General features: G+C 37.1%; 1 pseudogene; it reads right to left on the reverse strand.

Annotated features, from left to right (window-relative positions):
- Window positions 1-10553: 10553 nt before the first annotated feature.
- LOC129038620 (SWI/SNF-related matrix-associated actin-dependent regulator of chromatin subfamily E member 1-like) lies at window positions 10554-11807 on the reverse strand (annotated as a pseudogene).
- Window positions 11808-12590: the final 783 nt, after the last annotated feature.

A 12590-nucleotide genomic window follows, 5' to 3' on the forward strand; every position in this document is an offset into this window, starting at 1 on the left:
ATATTCACAGGTTCTGAGGAGTAAGACATAAACATATGTTTTTTTCGGGGGGGGGGGGTGGGGTTGTCACATTTAACCCAGTGCCTGGGAACAAACCCCTGCAACTTCTACCTCTATTGTCCTTGATTCAGACCATAAAATGTGGTCAATTCTGCAGTGATTAGCTCAGTAGTTCCCAATCCTGACTGTACATTAGAATCACCTGGGATGTCTTTGAACCTCTCAGTACCCACCTGGGCTGCATTACAGGCCAGTTAAATCAGAATCTCTGAGAGTGGAACACAAAAAATGGTATGTTTTAAAGTTCCCCAGGTTATTCCAACGCACAGTCAAGGTTAGGAACTGTGGTACAAGGGCTCAATTGAAGGCCAGTCCATAGAGGTCCTGGGTTTTCTGGATTAAACAAGAATCTTTGGGTTTCACCTGTTCAATGTACCAAGTGTTTTGGGGTATAGAAACAGAAATTTATTGTTTTATCAGCACACCTATGCAAATCATGGTCCTTGACTTCTGCACACCATTTTTGCTTGTGCTGTATGCTAACTCTCATTATCTGTAGGAGTGAAATTTAATAGAAGGACTTAAGGCAGGACTAGATAGGAAATTTAGGAGACAAGCTCCAATTTCAGTGACATTGTTGATCCTAGAGGACTCTGTCTGGTGGGGCTTGATATGGATATAATATTTTGTTTCCAAATCTAAATCAGGCTAAAGCTCTGGGGCAGTATAAGAGACCCTGTAGTGCTGGAAAAATTCTTTTCTGACATTCCTAGGCATACCTTGCAAATAAAAACATCATACAATTCTTTTGCAGGAGGTTTTAGTGTGTTTACTAGAGTAGGTGATGTTTGTTGGTTAGTCTGTCCAAGGTGTTGGCAAATTCTTTCAGTAGTTTTCTTTTAATGCTGTTCCAGTCGCTGACCTTCTGCATGGATTATAGGTTTCTTTTTGAAGCAAAACTCCAGAAGAGACTTGGGAAGGAAACTTTTTCTTGTGCCACCTGACTCAGGAGGCCAGCATGTATCACAATCAAACACCACCACTATTCAAAGCAGCAGCACAATAGGTCCCTGCACGTTAGGTTCTAAGTACTTTTCTTTTCTACCTGGCATGGCTATTCAGTCATCAAGTGGCAGATCTTCAAGAGGTCCCATTACTGATCCCTTCTGTCCTGATAGCCTCATCTTTGTCCCCTTTGAAAACATGATCCCAGAAACCAGCCTAAGACCTTCTTTTACAATAAAGAATGCACAGTTGATAAAGCAGATGAGGATGCCCATCTAAGGGCATCTTTCAAAACACAGTGTTAGATCGAAGCAATAAGGCTCCAAATTATAACACTTGGGCATTAGCCTGATTTTGAGACATATTTTGAGATAACAGAATGATGGGTCTAATGCTTTGAAATTAAACAACATTTGTTCATCCACTTTTCCTACATATTAGCCTAGACTCAGGGCAGGTATTTTCAGAGCATCCATAGAATGCACTGGTTATTAGCTATCCACATGCACTCCATCATCTACAGCTTAAGAATCTCATAGGGTAAACTGGAATTAAGAGCACTGAAGTCTTCTTAGGAAAGGGATGTGGGTCCTGGGAAACTTGAGTCTTTTGGATAGGAAAAAGGTGGGAGTACATGATGACGTCTCTATAAATTACACCTTGGAGGAGAGACTTCTCCTTCCAAGTGGCATCGAAAGGTCAGCAGATAACATGCAGAATAATTCGGTTTATACTTACATGGGTAGTAATACTATATTTTAAAAACAACAACAACAAGAAGAACAAGAGAAGGAATGTCACAGAAGTCAGGATAAAGGTTACTGTAGAGAACAAGGGGCAGTAGAGAACTTCCAAAGTGGAGCGATGTCTTCTTTCTTAATCAGATGGTTACATGTGAGTTTATTTTATTATTATTCTTTACACAGTAAATACTTCCCTGTGTATGCTATATTCTGCAGTTTTTAAAAAGATAGCAGTGTTAAATTGGACTATAAAGTATAAAAAAGACTTTTTTTATACTTATTTCATATCTTTTATTTCGACAATGTGCTTGATTGGTACACTTATAAAACATTTGTTAAATGACAGTTCCATTAACATGTAATATCTTTTAAGATAAAAAGTTTTCATAATAATAAGGGAAATTCTCTTGAGGGGTGAGGACAGAGCAGAGCAAAGAATGGTTCTGCTCATTAAAAATACTTTATTCATACCATCATCATTCCTGAAAAAGAGAAATCCTGAGATAAGTAAAGTGGCAGTTCTGTTGACATAAAAGAAATCGTTAGAAGGGAGGGCTGGACGGGCAGAAAACTGCCATTTAACTACTCTTCCTATCCACTTTTCCAAGTGCTTTCCTGGGAAGTTTTCCACTATTTGACTTTTTATTTTCTTTACGGAATTTATATCTCCTCACCTAATGTTGCTGGTTTTCACCCCAATTATGCCTGTAAAAGCCATTTGAGAATTCACCTGGAAGATTTTTGACAGAAAGGGGGTGTGTGGATCTGGAAATGCTAGATGGGGCCCCTGCGTCTGACTCCTTGTCCCAATTCTTTTCCTTGGGAATTGCCTGAAGAAATGCCTCTACCCAGGCTTGTTACATTTGTAAATGGATTTTTTTCCATTGTGTGTGGGAATCTTGAGAACTTACTAATATTGAAAAAGGTAACAACAATTTAAACATTTTTTAAAGTTAATGCAAACAAATAGCCTTAAGAGTTAACGTTATTAACACATTTCTATTCCGCTAATGTGGTATGAAAGTGACACATGGAATTTTCAATTATATTATTCCATGTTACCCTAAAAAACAATTTTGGAATGAACTCAAGAAAGGTAATGTTCTTTTTACTTTAGATAAAAGAAATCACTGGGATAAAAATGGAAGGGATGTATAGCTGTTATAAAAGAAAGGTATTTAAGTCAAGCAAGAATTTAATTGTCATTTCACAGTGCCTTGCTTTTGTTCCTAATTTTCTAATCCTGTTCTCTACTGTTCCTTATTTTCTAATTTTCTAAGCCCATAACGACCCACACGTGCAAATTCTGGTTTAACACCCCAGAAAGTTTAATTGCATTTATTCTTGTTTACTGGTTTTGGCAATTTTAGCCAATCTTATGATCTTTTGCAAAGTAACAACGTAGAGACAGTATGAATACTGATGGTAGATATTGAAGCTGATAATTAAATCAGACTTTTTGTGAGAGGGAATTTTGTAGCCCAGGCTCACAAGCTCACAAGGCTTTCCTTGTTGTGAGATTATTTATTTACTCAGATCCCCACACATTTTCTGTTTTATCCTGGGGTTGGGCGGAGGCAGGCGTGGGGAAGCCTTTTCTTAAAGTCAGAGTACGACATACTCAAAGGGATTCCTAAATTCAGCAATTACTCAACCACTGGTGCAGAGAAGGTAAGTTATTTGGAGTTGTTGATGTTTTAAATAAGCCGAGTGAAGGAAGCTCTTTAGGCGGACAAAGCGGAGAATATTGGGCCAAAGAGCCGAGCACGCCCCTGCAGTGCCCTTCTCTCAGTCTACCATGGGGTGGCGCTCTAAGGCCCAGATTTGCCCGCCCTCGTCCTCCACGCGCTATTGCAAGCAGCAGAGAATGAACCTTCTCAAGCTTTCGTTCTTGTGTCTCTTTCTCATTGTACATATAAAATATTTACATTGAAAACTCACTGACCGTCAGCAATGATGAAAATAACTAAGTAATTAGAAATTGGTTGGACATTTGTATACTTAGCTCTCTCAAGTATGTTTATACAGCTGATAGAAATGAAAGTTTGGGATAAAAAGAATAGTAGCACTATCATATAATTTCAAAGTTTGAATTACTTTTTTTCCTGGAAATATTTTGGGTTAAAAAAACCGCTCATATCTAAGCTCCTAGAAATCCACTTTTAACCTTTTAATAAATTATGCCATATAATACAATTTTAAAATCCAAAGATTCAAGGTAATTTAGTTATTAATGAAGTCAGAGTTACCGTATTTTTTCATGATAAAAGAAGGAAGGTGAATAGATTTTAAATAAATGAAGATTTCAAGCTAGCACCTTTGTTTTAATTTAGCACTCTGGACTATGCCCTGTTGAAAGCATTAAAGAAAGATGCAAGATCTTTGAATAAACTGCAAATTAATCTCCATTACCCAAATAATTTCCATCATTTTTATTGTTTTACTGGGCAGATATATTGCTCTGTGTAAAGGGAAAAAAGAGAGTGCTCGATTTTCAAAGGGAAAGAAGCATAGAGGATAAGGTTCACAGCTACAAAAATACATATGATTCATTTTAAAATGGAGCCTTAAAGACAGTGGTCTGGTCAACCATCAGCATCTTCCATTGCCAAGAAGCAAATATCCTCCCATATGAACCATATCTACCATTTTTTATCTTATTCATTTTACTTAATATCATATCATGAGCACTTTCCCAAATTATTAAATGCTCTTAGAAAATCTCATTATTCATGGCTCTATCATCATTTAAAAAAATTTTGCTTATTACTCATTGAACAGGCTATTTTTAATTTTTCTAAACAATTGTCTAATAAGTCCTTATAAATAAAATTGCCCAGGAGATATATGTACATAAATTTTTGTCAAGCAACTGTCTTTAAATCTTTAAAGAAAGTTTTATTTTAATGTAAAAAAAATTTAATCTTAACTTTAAAAAGTTTTTTAAAAAGAAACCATAGATAAATATATGCCTACATAATATAAAATTGATTATATAGACAAGCATTTTTTTGTCGGGGGGGTGGGGGGAGGGTTGGAGAGGGTCAGGATTTCAAAATCCCAGTTAGAATAAACAGATACTATATCTACTTGGATTAATTTTGAGATGCCAAATTTCCAGAACTATTCATTTATATCTCATTAATGTCAGATTTATATACTCAACAAATCTGAGTCAATCTAATTTACTATTTAAATGTTGATATTTTATATTTTTTCTACACAAATATTTGGGTTTAAAAAGGAAACTAAGAGCTATATTGGGAAAAACTTTGATGCCCCTGACCCTAAGAAAGTGTTACTCTTCACGAAGAAAGAATAAATGTTTGAGGTGGCAGATATCCCAGTTACCCAGATTTGATCATTTCACATTGTATCCTTGTATCAAATATCACATGTACTCCATAAATTAATAAATAAGTTTAATTAAATTAATAAAAATTTTAAAAATTAAAAGTTTCATTCTTTTTGAGAGAATTATGTATTTAATGTTGTGCATTGAAAATGAGTTCCCTAAGTGAAGGCTGCTAAATACAAAAGACATATGTCTATAATCTCAAAATAATAGGTGAAAACCTGAAGATACAAAGGGTTATGTTTGAAGATAGAGTTAAACATAGCTGCTTTGAAATTCTCTTTCTATATTTGGGCATGATCTTTTTCATAGACATGGAAGCATAGTCTCTTTCTCTTTGACTGTTTTCACATGTCATAGTCGCATCTTCCTAGTGAAGAAAAATTTTTCCAGTTTTAAAAATTTGCAAGTAAGAAAATAAAATTGTCACAGTGTGAAACTGAATTTTCAATGCAAAGCTGTTAAAACAAGAAAAAAACATACAGTTTAAGGCAGATATTTCAAAATTCTATTACACCTTTTTTCCCTCCATTGTTGCTTAAATAATTTTTAAATGCATTCAGATAACAATTTGGAAAAGTGAAATGTTATACTCACACATCAAAACGGCATTCCTTCAATAGGACAATTTTTGTGTTCTGCATTAGAAAGAACAAGACTCCTTTAAGGGAGAACCCTCCCTACTTAAACAATGAAGGCAAGAAAAGGTTACATGCCCTTAGGGCTTTCCTTTCACTATCTTTACCAAAGGAAGACGTACAAAGAGAAATTAAGCTTCCTTCTACAAGGCGGTGACCATGATGAAGAATTTTTTTTTTCTTTTTTCTTTTAATAGTACTCAGGCCAGATTCTAGTGCAGGTGGGTGTTTTCCAAACAGAATCTGTCTGGTGGAATGAGAAGCACCGTGGAAGTCAGATTCTCCTGCTTTCCATCTGTGCATGTCCGTCATTTGGGGACAATGACCAGCACTATATTTTCTTAACCCAATATGGACAGAGTATGTGTTTGGATTGTATTGTGTGACATCTCCTTCTCTATCGAACAGGCTCAAGAGGGGAGGGGGTGGGGTCTGGCTTTTTAAGGATGGGTCTAATGCGTTCAGCTGTTATCACACTTTGCTGATTGTAATCACTCGTTTTATGGTTTCTTTTCCAGCTGCTCCAAAAATTCATTGCAATGTCCTTTAGGTTTATTTTTAATATCCCATAATTCAAAGATCTAAGAAAGAAGAGTTGAAATAGAACTCCATGTCCTGATTCTCTCCCATTTTTTTTTTTTTTTTTTTTTTTCTCTCTTGGGGAAGAAGGGATTTAGGATTTGGACACATTCCTCAAAATCCTCTCTGGAGAAATGTGTTCTTTTCTGTAGGGAAGGAGCCAGCTTGGAGCACATTCACAGGCTTATTCAATTGATAGAGGAATTGGGAACCGATCCTATGTAAATATACAAAATATTTTAAATTCAAAAAATTAATTCTTTCTTCAGAGCATTTACGTTTAAAATGTTTCCTTTTTGAGTGGTAGCAAAACAGTAGTACTCTGTTGGCATTTTAGGATTTCAAGATTCCCTGAATAAAGTATTTGCTCTAAACTCTGTTATCCTAAACTTATTTAGTAAAGGGTAAGAACATATCGCTCTTTAAACTGCAGAACACTTTCATGCATGGGAAAACTAAAAGGTAAGGGGATCCCCATATGTGCTCTCTCTGACAATATCTTGACTTACATTTTAAAATCAACTTATTTCAGGGGAAGTGAACCCTATCAGTTTTCTTTGTTTTCTCCATTTAGTCCTCTGAAGAGCTAGATCTGAGAAATGATTCAGCTAGAATTATAGGTTGCCATTTCTTCATTTTCCACTACATAGCAGCGGCTCCTTTCAGTAATTTTTAAGTCATTTAAAAGCCCATATGGGGAAGAGGGGGAGGGGACTGCCTGTAAATCATAAGGACCCAGTTTCTTGATTTCAGTGAAGGGTAGTTTTACTGTCCGCTGTCACCACAGCTGTCAGCAGGATGCCTTAAACATCCTAATTGTCACTAGGGATCAGATTGTTCCTTAACTAATTGTTTAGATCAGCTAATCTACATCCATCATCTGCAAAGGGCAGGCAGCCCCAGGCATCCTGTAATTTAGATAAAACTCCTTTTCTGGGTCTAAATACATTGTTTGGGTGACCAAGGGTCAGGTACCAAAAAGCCTACCTAGGGATGGAACAAGAGTGGAGATTGTATACTGAGGACCCGGTGAGCCTCCAAGCTTACAAGCCCAGACCAGCTGCATGTGTGTCCCACTCAAACAACTGTGAATCAGTAGAAGATTCCGTGTCATTGATTGCAATATGCCAAGAGCCCAAACAGAGCAGACAGCAAAGATCACTGCCTGAGTCAGCCCTTGTGTTTGCACTCATATGGGCTTTGAGGTACTCGTTATGACACAAATGTGCTGGGTATTTTTGAGCTATTTGCAAGGCTTTCTTGAGTTATACTTCTAAAAACACATCAACAATAGCGACGTAGTATAAATTATATATGCAACACACACATTTCATGTTAGAATGAAGTCTCCCTTCTGAGAACCTCTGCTTTAATAAGCTTTCTAAAACAATTGGTGAATTTGTTATTTTAGACTGTGAGGTAGTTTTTCTTGCATTCATCTGCTCATTCTTCCATTCAATAAAAATTTATTTCAAACTCTCATGAGCTTGGCAAGAAGGTTTCTGTGCCTCAGGAATGCAATTTGTTTAGAAACAAGCCATCCCCTTACATTCATATCGTTCTTATCTCAGAGTGCTTTCAAAATAACTAACGAATCTATTTAAAAGTAAAAAAATAAAAGCAAGCAGGCCTTGAACTGAGCAGAAGTGAATAGGAGTAGAAAGACAAATGTTTGATAAATGATAAACAAACAAACAAATACAGCCTTCCCAAGAGTGAAATTCAACCATTCATTAAGATAATTTAAGAAAAGGGGTCTAGGGACTTCTAAAAACAGAACTTTGGAAAACCCTCCACACTTATCTCACTCATTCAGATTTAGTATAAATCCTATTAATTTTGCAGTAAAGAACCCTACTAATTTTGTTTAGGCTGGCCTTTCCCTCACTTACTTTAGTTTTTCTTTTAATGTAATAGTATACCTATTAATACTTTATAGAAGTACAGTGCTATGAAATGGAATCTGGAAAAATAATAAAAGAACAATTGCTAAATTGTAGCCAGCATTTATTGTGGTTTACCTATTTAGCAGGCATTATTGTAAGCATTTTACAAATAGTAATTCATTTAATTATCACAACAACCCTATGATGTAGGTACTTTTATTATTCCCACTTTGTGGGGAAATTGATTCACAGAGACGTTAATTTACACAAGATCACAGATTGTGCTGGTGAGATAGCAGAGAATAGCAGGCAAACTTGGGAAAACCTTTTAGAGGAATCAGGTTCTGAAATGGGAATTAAAGGCTGGCAGGAATGGGGGTTTGTTGTCCCACAGAGGCAGATAGACAAGGAGCACAGACTTTAGATGCTGGCAGTTTCCGTAAAATTGGATTGGAAAGAAAATGGGCCCAGCCTGGGGCAGAAGAGAAATGAGAGCCATAGGGCTGACAGGGACGCCAGGGCAGCTACAGTAAGTGATGATTGGCTGTGGTCCAGCTTCTGACACTCAGAAATTTCATTTTGTTACTTTCACCTATTACAGCGACTAAAAGAACTTAGGAAATCTATAGACTGCTTTTCTTCCCTGCCCCTGACTGCCATCATTTTCTACAGAATTTTCTTTTCTAGTTGCAAAAGTAGTCTGTATTTATTGTAGAAAATATAAAAAACGTAAAACACACACATGCCCAGAGGAAAAGAGAAAATTAAAACATTTCTAATTCTACCTCCCAGAGATAATCACTTTCAGCGTTTTCCATGTATAATTTCAGACATAAAATAAGAAAATTGACTTAAATCTACATAGAACTTTGCCATTTCCTTCCCCTCCCCACAGCTTAGCTTGATGCAGTAAATATTTTTCATGTTTTTATATATCACTGTTTTACTAAATTCATTTAATTAAATTAATTTATTTAACAGATCTGCTGTTGATAGTAGATGGTTTCTTTCTCTTGTGTGAGATTATTTTCTTATAGTTTCATGCAAACTCATTAAATCATAATTTATTAACAGATAAAATGATTTTTATATTGCTAAATGCTCTCTGTAGATGTACTGTTTTGTCCCTGTGGCAGCATTGAATGAAAAAGCCATTTCCCACATACCACACCATAGAGGTACAAAAGTTTCTAACTTTTGACTTAGAAGCTTTCTCCGAAAGGCAAAGCTGTAACTCAGAGCAAACCCGAGTCACCTCTAAGTGCCACCAACAGGTGGCGATGGCTGCTACCAGGATGGAGGCATTTGACACTACGAATTAAAGCAGTCTTCTAGACGTTAACCTTTAAAAGGGATAAATTTTAAAAGTAAAAATGGTATTTCTTGTTTGAATTTCGGTTTGATTATTAAAAAACACTGAATGGTTTTTTGCATGTTCATCTGTACTGCTTTTGCAAATTGTCTTCTCACTTCTTTTGCCCATTCTCTTTATACTGGGGTGTTCATCATTGTCATATTATTTATAAATTATCTTTACGGTCAGCACATTAGGAGTATTATTTCAGGTTTCCATTTTTCTTTTAATTCATAGTTTTTTTAAACTTGGATAAGGAAGTTATGCAGAAGTTTTAAATGTTTATATAGCCATTTCTATTTTATTCCTTAAGATTTGTTTCTTTGCATTCTTAAAAGGGCTCTCTTTACCTCAAAATCAGAACAATATTCTTCTGCCTTTCCTTTGTTTTTTAAGTACTTAACGTTTTGATGCATCTGTTATTTATTTCAGTTTAAGGTACTGGGGAGAAAATCAACATTTTTTTTCCAAAGAGCTAACTGTTTCTGTACCATTTTTAATAATCCCACCTTTCTGTAAAGATTAGAGATATTACCTTAGCCTATAATAAAGCCTTATATCCACTGGAGCCTATTTCAGACCTTTCCATTCTATCCCACTGGAATTTATTTAACTACTAGAGCCACCTGTTTCTGCAAAACACCTTAATATATTGTAGGGCTAGTCTACCTCATCTTTTTTTTCTATTTTGTTTTTACTCTTTTAAAATATTGTATTGGATTTGATTTTCAAATTACTATGTTAACACATGTGTCTTAGAATAAATTAAACAGTAGAGCATGGTGTATATATAAAGTTAATAACTTCTCTCTCTCTCTAGTCCCATCACCAAGGCTTATAGTGTGGTGAATACATTTTTACAATTTTCTCTATGTTCTTATGAGCAAATAATAATAATAAATGATAGTAAGGAGAATTTTTTTTTTACCATTGAAACTAAAAACCATTTTTTCACTAAAAAAAGTATTTAGAACACATAAAACAAGGCAGCATTTACTCTTTTTTCTCATCTTCTAGAATGGGGTCTCTTGGTGGCACCTCCACTGTTGCACCGTTTCTCTCTGAGCCAGTGTTACTGTCACTGGTTCCTTCCTCTGCCATCCTGTCGACCCTCTCCTGCCCGCTCTCCTTGTCCTCAGTAGACTTGCCTTCTTCACCGTTCTGTTGGCTCTGTTGTTTTTTCAAGGTGTTGTCTCTTCTGTCGCTATTGGAATGTTCTCATTGTCTTTTTTTCCTCGCTTTTGTTGGCCACTGGCTCTTCCTCAGGAACGATGCTGCTCTCACTGCACTAAGCTTGCTCTGCCGCCTCCTTCTCCCTTTCCTCCTGCCTTTTGTGGGTCTGTTCCTCTGCCTGTGCCATCTCAGCTGCAATTTTCTCCAGATCCACTTCTATCTTCAGACCGCACAACCTTTTAAGTTCATTGTTAAATGAATCTGTGCTTTCCAGGAATTTCGCCTTCTCCTGGTGTTGATCCTCTTTTGGAAGAAGTTCAGCTTCTAGTTTTCGCTGATGAACCATTAAGGACGGACCTGTCATTTGGGGACCTGCATTTCAGTTGTTGTGACAACTGACTGAACCTCTGGTACCACACTCTCACTAAGGATTTCACTGATGAGGCGGCGGTTTCTCTGGAAACGGACGGTGGCTGCAGCTTCATTGAAAAACCATCATCATAATCAACTGATCTTCAGCAGAGAAGGCTCATGTAAGGTTCTCCTTTCTCCATGTGAGACTGTTTGGGTCGGCTTTCTTCCTCTAAAGCAGCTTCTGCAAGACTTTTTGCATTTATGTAAGCAAGGTACACGGAATTATGATGGGCTTTCATAGATTCATTGTACTCTATCTTTTCTACTTCATATTCGTTGAAATATTGTTTCTCTTCATCAGCGAGATCTTGCCACATGCCAGCAATAATCTTGCCAATTTCCCACAACTTTACGTCAGGGTTGGAAGCCTTTACTTGGTCCCAGACCTTTCTGCTGTACCTCATGTAGGGCATCAGCTGCTTATCTGGTGGCTTTGGGGGTCTTGGAATCGTAATACTGGAGGACCCCCTGGCCCGGCTGTTGGTGGCCGGGTTCCCTCCCAGCCTGTAGTTGTTGTAGGCAAGATGGCGGTATGGATTGTATCCTGCAAACGCTGGTGTGCTGGGCATTTGTGTTGCAGAAGCTGGGGTGGGAGATGGGGCATAAGATGGTCTTTTTGGCATTTTGGAAGATTAAATTCTCAGTTCCTTAAGAATGAATCTGAGACACTGCGGGTAGAAAAAGCGCTGGCAGCTCCAGCTTCGCTTTTCTTTGTCCCACGCACGTCCCCAGTGATGAGAATATTTATTGAGTGCAAGACATTGTTCTAAGCACCCTACCTGAATGATTTCCTTTACTTTTTATCATAAACATATGAAGTAGATATTATTGTCATCATCAATACGCAGATGAGCAAACTGAATCACTGGTAGTCTAAATAACCTACCCACCACACATACTGTAGTTAGTAAGTGGTGGGACCCAGATTAAATCCAAGCAGGCAGGTTCCAGAGCCTGAGCTTTAGAACCTGTCTGCTTATCTATCAAATGTCTTTGATAGACATTTAGGTTGTCCTTATTTCTTAACCACCCTCCAACAATGCTGCTATTAGCATTTCTTTATACAAATTATTTCATACCGGTAATTTTATTTCTGGCCTATAGTTTCTCAGAAATGATATTGCTGGATCTTAGGGCACGTGATTTTATTTAATAGACATGACCAGATTAGTTTTCACGATGGATACACTAATGAATACTCCCACGTATGAAATGTTCTCGCAAACCCTCTTTTTGCTCTTTCTTCCATATTGAAGCCCCAGCATGTGCCCAGCGTTGTTCTCAGCACTGGGATGTGAAGGTGGTCACAGCAGATGTGGGTCCTGCTCTTGAGGGGCCACAGCTTTCGCTCACACAAGATATCATTCTCTTTCTCCATTCCTCAGAAGCACCACAAGCAAACACAACAGAGAGTACCCCACAGGGAACAACTTAAAGATGAAC

Source organism: Pongo pygmaeus, chromosome 5 (assembly GCF_028885625.2).
Source record: "Pongo pygmaeus isolate AG05252 chromosome 5, NHGRI_mPonPyg2-v2.0_pri, whole genome shotgun sequence".
Lineage (NCBI taxonomy): Eukaryota > Metazoa > Chordata > Mammalia > Primates > Hominidae > Pongo > Pongo pygmaeus.